Consider the following 11,277-nt stretch of genomic DNA (forward strand, 5'->3'; position numbering starts at 1 on the left):
ATTTATGCTTTTAAAACTTTTTTTACCTTTTCCTCACTGGAAAAATGATTGAAATTTATATGATTATTTTTTTGAAAGTACTAAATATTTTTTGTTTGAAAAAATTAACCATTTTCACTAAGTCTCGAAGTGGTTCACCGACTCCGCGCGCCAAATATCAATACGATCATGCGATTGTCAATTAAGAACTGGACTTTTGACAAAGCATATGACGTTAACCCCAAAGACGTGATTTTTTGTTTTAAAAATGCATTCATTCTTTGGGTCCCAGGCAATCTTCCAATTTTTGCGTTTTGTGTTCAATTTCTATATTATATATAATTATATATAATTATATAATATATATTATTATTAATATATATTATATATATAATAATATATATATATATCTATTTATTCTATATATATATATATCTAACATAGCATATAGGTTTTATTAAAATTTAAATTAATTTGTTGAATTAATCTCAGAGTGAAGGCTGACTTACATTATTGTAAACTTAGTCATGTTTAATGAGTTTTTATTTTATTTATTTATTTACTTATTTATTTTGAGAAAACAACGGCAAATATGCATTAGGCATTGCATTAGTTGAAGTGATTTAACTGATTATAACCGAATAAGTTTCGATATAAGTATGCTAGGAAGTGGAAATTAACACCTACAAGAACAACAATACTAACTACAGGCGGCAATTGGAACTGAGCAAAAAATGACCATTTTTTAAGCTACGTTTTATTTTTATTGAATTTAACAAAATAACTAAAAGATATCATTCTAAATGAATTAGCCGAGACATCAAGAGAAATAATATATATATTATATAATAATCAACTTCTCAACCATAATGATTTTCAAACACTATAGGTAAGTTTTAAGATTTTAAATTTATATCATATGGATACAAAGAAAAAGGTAAAACGAAATTTAATATACTCATTTTGTCCTATATAAAAGTGAAAATCAGATATAAAGGAGTACAATTTTATTAGAGCATAACCTGATTCCTAATTGAAATCCAATATAGAAATAAAGTAGAAAATCCAAACAACCCTATTTCTATATAAGGCGACGCATTTGGTGTGAATGCATCCTTAGAACACAAATGTAATTAATACTGTTTAATACGGATCATAATGACAAACAACTAAATACTGTGCCTCTCAATGATGTGTAACGAAGAAACTGTTGCAATTTAAAAACAATTACAGAATCAATAATGTCGTCAAATAATAATAATACAACAATGAAACGACATGACTTGTAAGGTTAAGAAAATGAATTGCAGAAGACGTGCTTGATAAAGAAAAAAATATCTGCGTAAAACACGTTCCAGGGAATCAAATACATAACCCACACTTCTGTTACATCATATAACTGTAGATTCCATACCTGATCGTCTGCGTGAGGTCACAGATGCAGATGGAGGTTGGACATTCTACTCATTGTATATTATCATACTAATAATAATGATAAAATATTGACACTAGCTCACGTGTTTTTTGTTATGTTCCTTTTACTTGATTACCAGTTAATGCAAATGTTTTGGAAGACCATGCATATTTCAAAGGTTAAAGTGAAAAGTTAAATTATAGTATCTCAAAATTAAATGAAAAAAAAAAAGTTATATTGGTTCAAAGTTATCTGCCAGATTGTCGGAAAAATGTGATGTTTTTTTTTCAGTTTACATGTAGTCAAACTGAAATAAGCCTTAAATTTTGAATATAGAAGGCTTTGTAAATATCACTACTTTTATTTTGTTATTTTGAAATAAAGAATTAATTACAAAACGCGCTTCATTCCAAGAAAAGAAGGAAAACAGATTAAGGTAATAAAGTTGAGACAGAATAAGAGCACAGCAGTTAAGAAACTAAGCCTGGAATATTAAAAGGGGGTCCAAAAGGTAGAAGAAATAGAGCCCTGATAGAATTAGTGGAGCTAAAAGCTGCAGTTCTACGAATGGCCTATACTAGGCAACTTAATTCGCCAATGTAAAGGTAGAAGCTAGTGGTTCCTAACCCTCCCTAAGACAGGAAATGGTCAGGGAACGGCAAGGACCACGCAGTTGACTTCACAGGAGAAAAGAAAAAAAGTTAAATTCCTACATTAACATATTAACTCTTTTAACACTTAGAAATTAGCTGTAACTACATCGGCACTAGAAAACTACTTTGGTTCTTGAAACACAGAAATTGAGTAAGTTATTTTTCTATTACAATGCATCTTGAAAACAAGGATGAAAATATCCTTACGAAAAAAATAGTAGTAAAAATTGATAATAACTGATATTTTGCAACTGATCTGGTGCTAGGAAGAAAATAAGAACACGAAGCTTCCTTCACACCATAATCTAGAAAAGAACGAATTAATAAGTTATCTCTCCTCTGTCTTTCTCTCTACTTATCGTTGTCTTGTTTATATTCTGTGGTTCTTGTCTTTACTCTTTTCCACCAAATATGAACCTGTTATATTGGTGAAAGTATCCTAATATTTCATGTTGTTTTAGTTACTAACATTTAGTAAATAAAGAAAATTATATATAGCCGTAATTTTTTAGTGTTATTGCTCATATCGCCCGCCTTCTTTATGGAGGTTGGCCCAATCATGAATTGTATAAGTATATAGACATGTATCTGTGTGTATGGTGCTACCTCAATAAAGTAAGTGAACTGAAAATTTTGCTAATTTGCTGATAGAGATGTTCTTATATATTATATATATATATATATATATATATATATATATATATATATATATTTATATTTTATATATATATAATATATATATATATTATAATATTATATATATATATATATATATATATATATAATATATATATATATATCTATATATGAATAACTTGATCAACGAAGTATATAAAACGTGATGCTATGTATAATAAGGTTTTTTTGCCACGAAGGAAAAATGAAAAGCGAGATAGCCGAGTACTTTCGGTCCTATTCGGACCCTTTGCTCAGTAAAGGGTCCGAATAGGACCGAAAAGTACTCGGCTATCTCGCTTTTTCATTTTTTCCTTCGTGGCAAAAAAACCTTTATATATATATATATATAATAATTATATATAATATATATATATATATATATAGATATATATATATATATATATTTATAAAACATCTCTATACATCTCTATCAGCAAATTAGCAAAATTTTCAGTTCACTTACCTTATTGAGGTATATATTATATATATATATTAACTATATATATATATATATTATGATTATATATATATATATATATATATATGTATCGGTATATATATATATATATATATATATATTATTGTGATGTGTGTGTGTGGTGTGTATATTATATATATATATATATATATATATATATATTATATTAATATATATATATCATATAACAAAATTAAAACTGTTTGGTGAAGTTTTGTATCGATCTCGTGGACAGTCATGTCAGTATATAAGATTTAATGATCTATAGGAAATGGTATTTCATAAATACTGAGTTCCTAAGCACTTTTAGTCTCATATTTATTTCGCATATTTCCTTAAATGCACATTTTACACTCAAACCCAGTTTCGTCAACAACAAAATGTTTACGACCACTCTCTTAATTAACGTTAATAGATTATTGATACTTTACTCTATGCTCAAGAAAAATACCTGCTGCCACTCCTCCTTCCTTGGCCTGACGGCGCAACATCTATTGGATGTTCCGTTAGTTACTTGTTCAACTGCTTCAGGACCTTTCACACTGTCGTACGTAAATGCGACACGATGTCGGACCAACATGCAACTAGCAGTGGACTACTGAGGTCTGCACTCCTCATGTATGCGGCGCTGTAGGTCCGCATATATATTTATGCTTTTAAAACTTTTTTTCATCAATGAAAAATGATTGAAATTATATATGATTTTTGAAAGTACTAATATTTTTGAAAAATTAACCATTTTCACTAGTCTCGAGTGTTCACGCGCCAATATCAAATACGATCATGCGATTGTCAATTAAGAACTGATTTTGACAAAGCATATGACGTAACCCAAACGTTGATGTTTTTAAAATGCATTCATTCTTTGGGTCAGCAATCTTCAATTTGCGTTTGTAATTTCTATATATATATATATATATATATATATATATATATATATATATATATATATATATATAATATATATATATATACATACATATAGTTTAGTAAAATTTAATTAATTTGTGAATTAATCTCAGGGTGAAGGCTGACTTACATTATTGTAACTTAGTCATGTTTAATGAGTTTTTTAGTTTATTTATTTATTTACTTATTTATTTTGAGAAAACAACGGCAAATATGCATTAGGCAATTGCATTAGTTGAAGTGATTTAACTGATTATAACCGAATAAGTTTCGATATAAGTATGCTAGGAAGTGGAAATTAACACTACACATCCCGGTGCGGAGCTATAATTTCTCGGTGATGTGCGGACTTTGCGGTAACCCTGTCCCCGGCTGACTACGGCTAAGTCTAGCTGATGAAAAAGAGTTTCAGCAGTGTCATGAACTCCCTTTGCTGCTGATGTAATAATAATGTATTTGCAGCTCAGTATCAGCTCAGTATCATATCCTTAAAAATTTACTGTATAGAAAAAAATTATTTATTTATGGGGGAATTCATTGTGTTTACAATATTACTGGTTATGTCAAAAGAGTTAATTCATGTACTTGTGTACATACTTCCCTTCAGCGCAGAACTTGCGAATATACACAATGGAATTCTTTCCTGACTGTTTTGCTTTCTTTAAACGAAGTTGGGGGGGGGGGGGGGGGGCGGGGAGTTGGCGGCTACATGGCTGACATTAAAATACACGAAAGGTTAAATGGTAAAGAAAAAAAAAAGGTTGAAAACCCTTGATTTCAAGACTACGTTTCCAAGAAACCTATCTCTCTCTCTCTCTCTCTCTCCTCTCTCTCTCTCTCTCTCTCTCTCTCTCTCTGGAAATTAAAAAAGAATTAATTACATGTATAAATCACCAGTTATTGGCATCATCGATGTTAAAATGACATAATGTCTTCGACACCCCAAGAGAAAAATTTACTAAGTTTGCCCTAGTCGGGTATGAACTTTTTCTATGTAACCCCAATGGATTAAAGAGAAAACGTGCGTTGACTCCGCCCCTCGTTTACCTACTGCATTTAAAAGAAAGAGAAAATATCCTTTTCTGTCGTCATTTAGCACTGTACCATTCATCTATTAGGTTCTTCTAGAAAACAGTGAATTATATTGTTTTCTTGACAGAACTTGGCCGGTGTGACAGAACTCATGGAGAATGGGGAACTTGCTAGTAATCTCATATTCACATTTGATGATTTGTGTGAAATAATATCCAAAAAGAGAAAAAATTCTTAACCTTATGTGGATAAGGAGACGAAGTAAAATGAAAGAAATTTAGGTATATCCAAAACTAAAGAATCACCAAACCAGCAGCTGAGGCGCCGTTGCAGAGGCCTTCCCACATCCTCTCCCTTCTGAGCGTGAAGTTGTTAGCGATGGCCCTGATTATATACTTAAAACAAGCCCAACTAAAAGCCTTTACGGCTGCCAAAGAGCAAGAACCTTTTTTGACATATAATTAGCTTAGTGGGAAGTTGAAAGGCATATAGGAGCCGTTTGAAAGGCAATTCTATATAACTACTACTACCCCCACCACTTCAGTTACGTCATGCAAAACTCAATTGGTTGCTGACTCATCTCGACCGCCCAATGAGACTGGGCAGAGAAGAAAAAGGCACAGGGTATCAACTAGAGGTCTTGCCTTGAATTAAAATGAATATCGTGTCAGCGGCTAGACTCAGGGCATATTTCACGGTGAAGTATTTAAACAAAACTGAAATTCGTTAACCTTATAAAAAAGTCCAAGTCATTAGATTGACAGCAGTTTGATAATAACATATAAAACTTATTGCTTGGTGATTAGGATACTAATACCAGTAAGTTCAGACATTTTTATGTTGCAGCGTTCAAACGGAGAAGTCTTGCAGGAGACAACATTTCTTCGGTATCTTTGCAGATTGGCATCAATTCCACCCTTATTAACCCAGGAGCCAACAATCAAGTGGTGCTTGCAAGCATGAAAGGGCCATAAAATTACCGGTGTGACTTGATGAAAGGTCTACTGTGACGCCTTTTAAGCTAGAGACAGGGTAGGCGATAAAGAAACCCGGCAGTATCCTGTTATTCAGGGTATTTGTCGAATTTGATAAAATCAGAATAACTCCTTTTATTGTGTATTGGTTACATAAATTGTCTAAAGAGTTCGTTCTCCTCTCCAAATAAAGCTTAAAGAATGAAGTATTCAATGGATGCAAGCACAATAATATCGGCCAAGAATCATGGTAACAAGAGGTCAAAATATGTCCTATTCTGAAGAGAAACTAAATTCTAGGACTTTTCATATATAAATATTTGTGTGCAATATGCGAATAGATTGAACATTCAATGCTTTTACATTCTGGTAAGGTACAATATAGGGAACTTTCTGAGTTCGAAAACTCGTCAATGTATTTTAACCCGTGCAAAGCGATCAATAAAAGGATCAACATACGGAGGCATGAGAGATATATATGCTGCAGTAAACTGTAGTCTTAAGGCTGCAAGAAATTAATCAATCCAGTTTTTTCTATGTTCTCTGTTGATATATCGTTGATTTAGAAGTTTGGGAGACTTAATTCTATTTTCTTTTTCAGTGATGAATGCCTGACTCTGGAGCAACAGAGAAAAAATTTAGGGCATATTACAGTCACCATCCCCAAATGATTCTTGCCAAAAAGCGGCGAGCGGTGGCCAGTGATTAATTCACAGGGATGAAATCACAATTTTGGCTGGGAATATATATATATATATATATATATATATATATATATATATATATATATATGTTGCTACTTTAATAGCCCATATGTCTTCTCTTTGACTGTATGAAATGTTAGAAAAGAGTTTGCAAAATTTTCAGATTCCTTATTTAGCTTAGTGTTATAGGATGTCTAAAAATGTATGTTCAGATTTCGCATAACATAATTTAAAAAGAATATATAACGTAGAATGTAAAGAGAGAGAGATTAACTTTGTCCGTTCCAAGATAGAATTGTTTCCTTAATATGTCAACACCTCAGATTAAGAGACCTCGAAGTCTCCGTATTGTTTCCATAACTTGTCATCGCATTGAGATTAAGAGGCACAATCTTACTTGCTTGAGGAGTCTGTTTCAGACGCTTACTTCTTTGTCAATAACCACGTGCAGATTTCACGATTTTTCTGTAAAGTTACGTCATATTAGAAGCTTCTAGAAAGATTGCACTATCTTTTGCATGCCCAAAACATTTTGTGCCAAATCCACTGTCCAGTTTCCATAAGGAAGAAACATTCATTACAGACTTTGAATCCTTGGCATTCAGACATCTCTCTCTCTCTCTCTCTTTCCATACTTAATATTAACATAACGTAAAGATTTTATACATAATGAGTGGTCACTCGTGAATTTTAGATTTTGTATTTCTTAGAGTTATTTAGTATTACTTAGTGTTTTTTGTAGAATCTGAACAAACATTGTACAAGTGTGTAACGGTGCCTTTTATTTTGTTGAAATATTGTGAATTGTGTGGTGAAATTGTGAAACAAGATGCAGCAGAAAGACAATTGGTACCAAGGTAACGTGTTACTATAAATTTATTAGTTGCAACTAATAGTTACAGTGGTTTGGAACTAATAGTTACAATGGTTTGGTGAAACTTTAAATTTTTACACATTGCAAATTTTTATGTGTTGTGTGTGTTTCATATGAAGTTATTTTTGTGCATTTATCCATTTTCTTATTGAAGTTATTTTTTTGTGTGTGCATTTATCCATTTTTTCTTATTGAAGTGTGTGTTTTTTATTTTTGTATTCTGTGTGATTTGTGCTTTTTACAATTTTGGTGTTTTCCACATTTTTCTGTTGTTTTCATTTGCATGAACAATTTAATTAACTTCGTTATTTTCATTAGTTAATCATTGCACATTTAATAGAATTTAACACTTGTGAATTAATTTGCATTTACTTAGAATTCTTTTCAAGTTTTATTGTTGTTTAGCACTTGTGAGTTAATTTCCAAATTTTAATTATTACCTAACACTTTTAAATTTTGATTGAATTAATTAATCAATTTTCTTGAATTTTCTGATAAAATAATTTTGATTTAATTTTACTTAATTGATCAAGAATTAATTAAACTTTGCTTTGTTTTTAAAGTAACAGTACATTTCCCTGATATTGTGATTTTCACTTATAAATTTTGAGTTTGATAATAAATTTTTGTATTTAGAATTTTCATGCATGTTTTCTTTTTCACCAGTATACATAAGTGATTATATTTATGTTAGGTAGAAACATAGAGTGGTAATTGAGTTGTTTTCCTTCAATTTACTTGAAGTGAGTTAGAACCAAGTTTAATTACACATAAGATTACCTCTCACCTGTTTCAATGAACTTAGTATGATTTTCTGCAATACTGGTAAGTTGTTTAAGGGATCACTGTTGCCTTTAGAGTATTCAGTTGTTTAGTACCTGTGATGAAGGTTCAGGTGTCTGGCTGTTGTGAGGTAACAATTAATGAATGGTAAGTGTAGTAACCAGATACTTGGCACTTTGTCACAATATATATATATATATATATATATATATATATATATATATATATATATATATATATATATATGCCGCCGTATTTGTATTCTTAAGATAGCGACAATATGTATATATATATATATATATATATATATATATATATATATATATATATATTATTATAGACATATATATATATATATATATATATATATATATATATATATATATATATATATATTCTTATGGCTCAGTAGGTTGATCCGGTTTATATTCCTTTTATTGATCGCTATGTAGGGATTAAAATACGTAAGCAAGTTTCCCAACTCTTCCAGAAACTTCCCTGTGATGTAGCAAACCAAAATATAAAAGCATTAAAAAAAGTCTATTCGCATTATTGTTCACAAATATTTAAATATGGAAAGTCATAGAATTTAGTTTCTCATCAGAAAAAGTCATACTTTGACCTCTTGAGACCTTGGGTATTGACTGATATTATTGTGCTTGTACATATTAAATACATCATTCTTTAAGCTTTATTTGGAGAGGAGAACGAGCTCTGTAGACCATTTCATTGCCGAGTTATTGCGATTTATGTAACCATTACACATAAAAAAAACAGTACCAAATAACAGGATAACTGCGGGGTTTCTGGATGTCTACCTTGGCTAAAATGGCCTCCCAGTTGACCCTCTGACTAAATCAACCAGGTAATTTTCAGGCCCTTTCATTTAATGCACACAAACGTATAACACTAAATGGCACGTAGCATTATGAGAAGTGACTCCGTCCTGTGTAGGCCCCGTCATTGTAACTCACGTGGTAAACTATAGGCATTACTAAAGGTCGTTAGCACTTGGCAGTGTCTAATGTTCAATCTATTACTTGACTTCCATTCACACCTTTCTGCCATGCTGCCCAACCTTTCAAAATCGCTGTTTTTACTATGGCATTGGAAGTGCCCAGTTCTTGGCTTTATAGGTAGCCATATCTTCGTGAATATCCTTCATGGTGTGAACAGCCAACCCAATTACTTGAAAAGTTTCTGTCAAATAGTAGAACCTCTACTGAATATTGGTACTGCGTCCCAACTTGGCCTATGGACAAGGCTTTCTATATTTCCTGTAATACAAGCGAGAAATGTTGCACTTAAAATGGAAAACAAAGGAATTATATTTAATTCCCTTTTTCTCGTCGACACACTTCGTCTGAAATCTCTTTATGCTTGCGACCTCACATTTATTATTATTATTATTATTATTATTATTATTATTATTATATTATTATTATTATTATTATGTGAATGCGCATGTCGAAGCTCTCCTGTTGTACTGATGCATTGTGGGTGGCTGTGATCGCGATGGAGGAAGGAGAGAGAACCACATGGTTCGAAAGCTTTTAATATCCAATAAAGACCATATACTCACATGCTATATTATTGTGGACCTACAACCATTGTCTTCATTTTCGACACGGAAAACTGTGCCCATTATTATCATCATTATTTATCACAGTCCTCCAATTCGACTGGGTGGGATCCCGGCCATTTTCCGAGTGTTAAACTATCCCGTGATTTTTCTCATTGTCCCGGGATTTTCCGGGACAAACTACTGGACTGTTCATAACAAAAATAAGAACCCGTCTAAGCGACAAAAGAGTTGATTGTCTGCGCTTTTTGAGATCTTTCTTTAAAAGCTCTTAAATTGATCAGTTGATTCTCTCTCTCTCTCTCTCTCTTCTCTCTCTCTCTCTCTCTCTCTCTTAATAGCAAAATTACTAATTACAAATTCCATAAGGAGATGTCTAATGGTTAATTACTAAGTTGAAAATCACTACAAATTTCGTAATAAATATTACCTGAAAACCATGCCCTTAATTTTACTTTTACAGATAAAAAATTATGTTTTTCATTTTGTTATATTATCAGCTGCAAAAAATAATGGTTAATTACCAAGTTGAAAATCATTAAAAATTTCGTACTAAATATCTACAGCTTTTACTGATATAAAATAATGTTTTTCATTTTGTTATATTATCAACTGCAAAAAAAGATATTCATTTTAGTTTTGTAAAATCAGAAAAAATATATAATTGAATGTACTCAAAATTTGTTTTCATTTCCATTAACATTTCAGTAAGTAGTAATAAAAGAAAATACCAATAAGCATAGACATAATATTATACGGTGTTATACTAAAGTTGTATGTATATTTTACGGACAATTAAGGACTGATTCATGAATAAGCCGCCTTACGTAAAACACTCTGACTCTAAACATCAGCATTTATGAAGAATTCTTAATATTATACTGTACATTGTGAGCTACTTTCATTAATATTATGTATTTACGATTCCATATTATAATTAATTATTAAGTGCCAAACTGTCACTCCAACTGAAAAGTCAACAGACAACAGATAACTCCAGTAAAAGGGTAATGGAATATCATAGCACAGTGGTCTACACTACCCTATACTTGAAAACAATGGTTATATGATTAAAAGCCAGAGGAGCATTAAAAAATAAGTCATAAAGGCAATTCATACAAAAAATAGACATACCGGGAAATCCCGAGATCCCGGGATTAGATGAAATTTTATCCCGGGACAAGGACATCCTCCCAAAATGAGAAACCCTAGATCAC

The sequence above is a fragment of the Macrobrachium nipponense genome, chromosome 34 (assembly GCF_015104395.2).
Source record: "Macrobrachium nipponense isolate FS-2020 chromosome 34, ASM1510439v2, whole genome shotgun sequence".
Lineage (NCBI taxonomy): Eukaryota > Metazoa > Arthropoda > Malacostraca > Decapoda > Palaemonidae > Macrobrachium > Macrobrachium nipponense.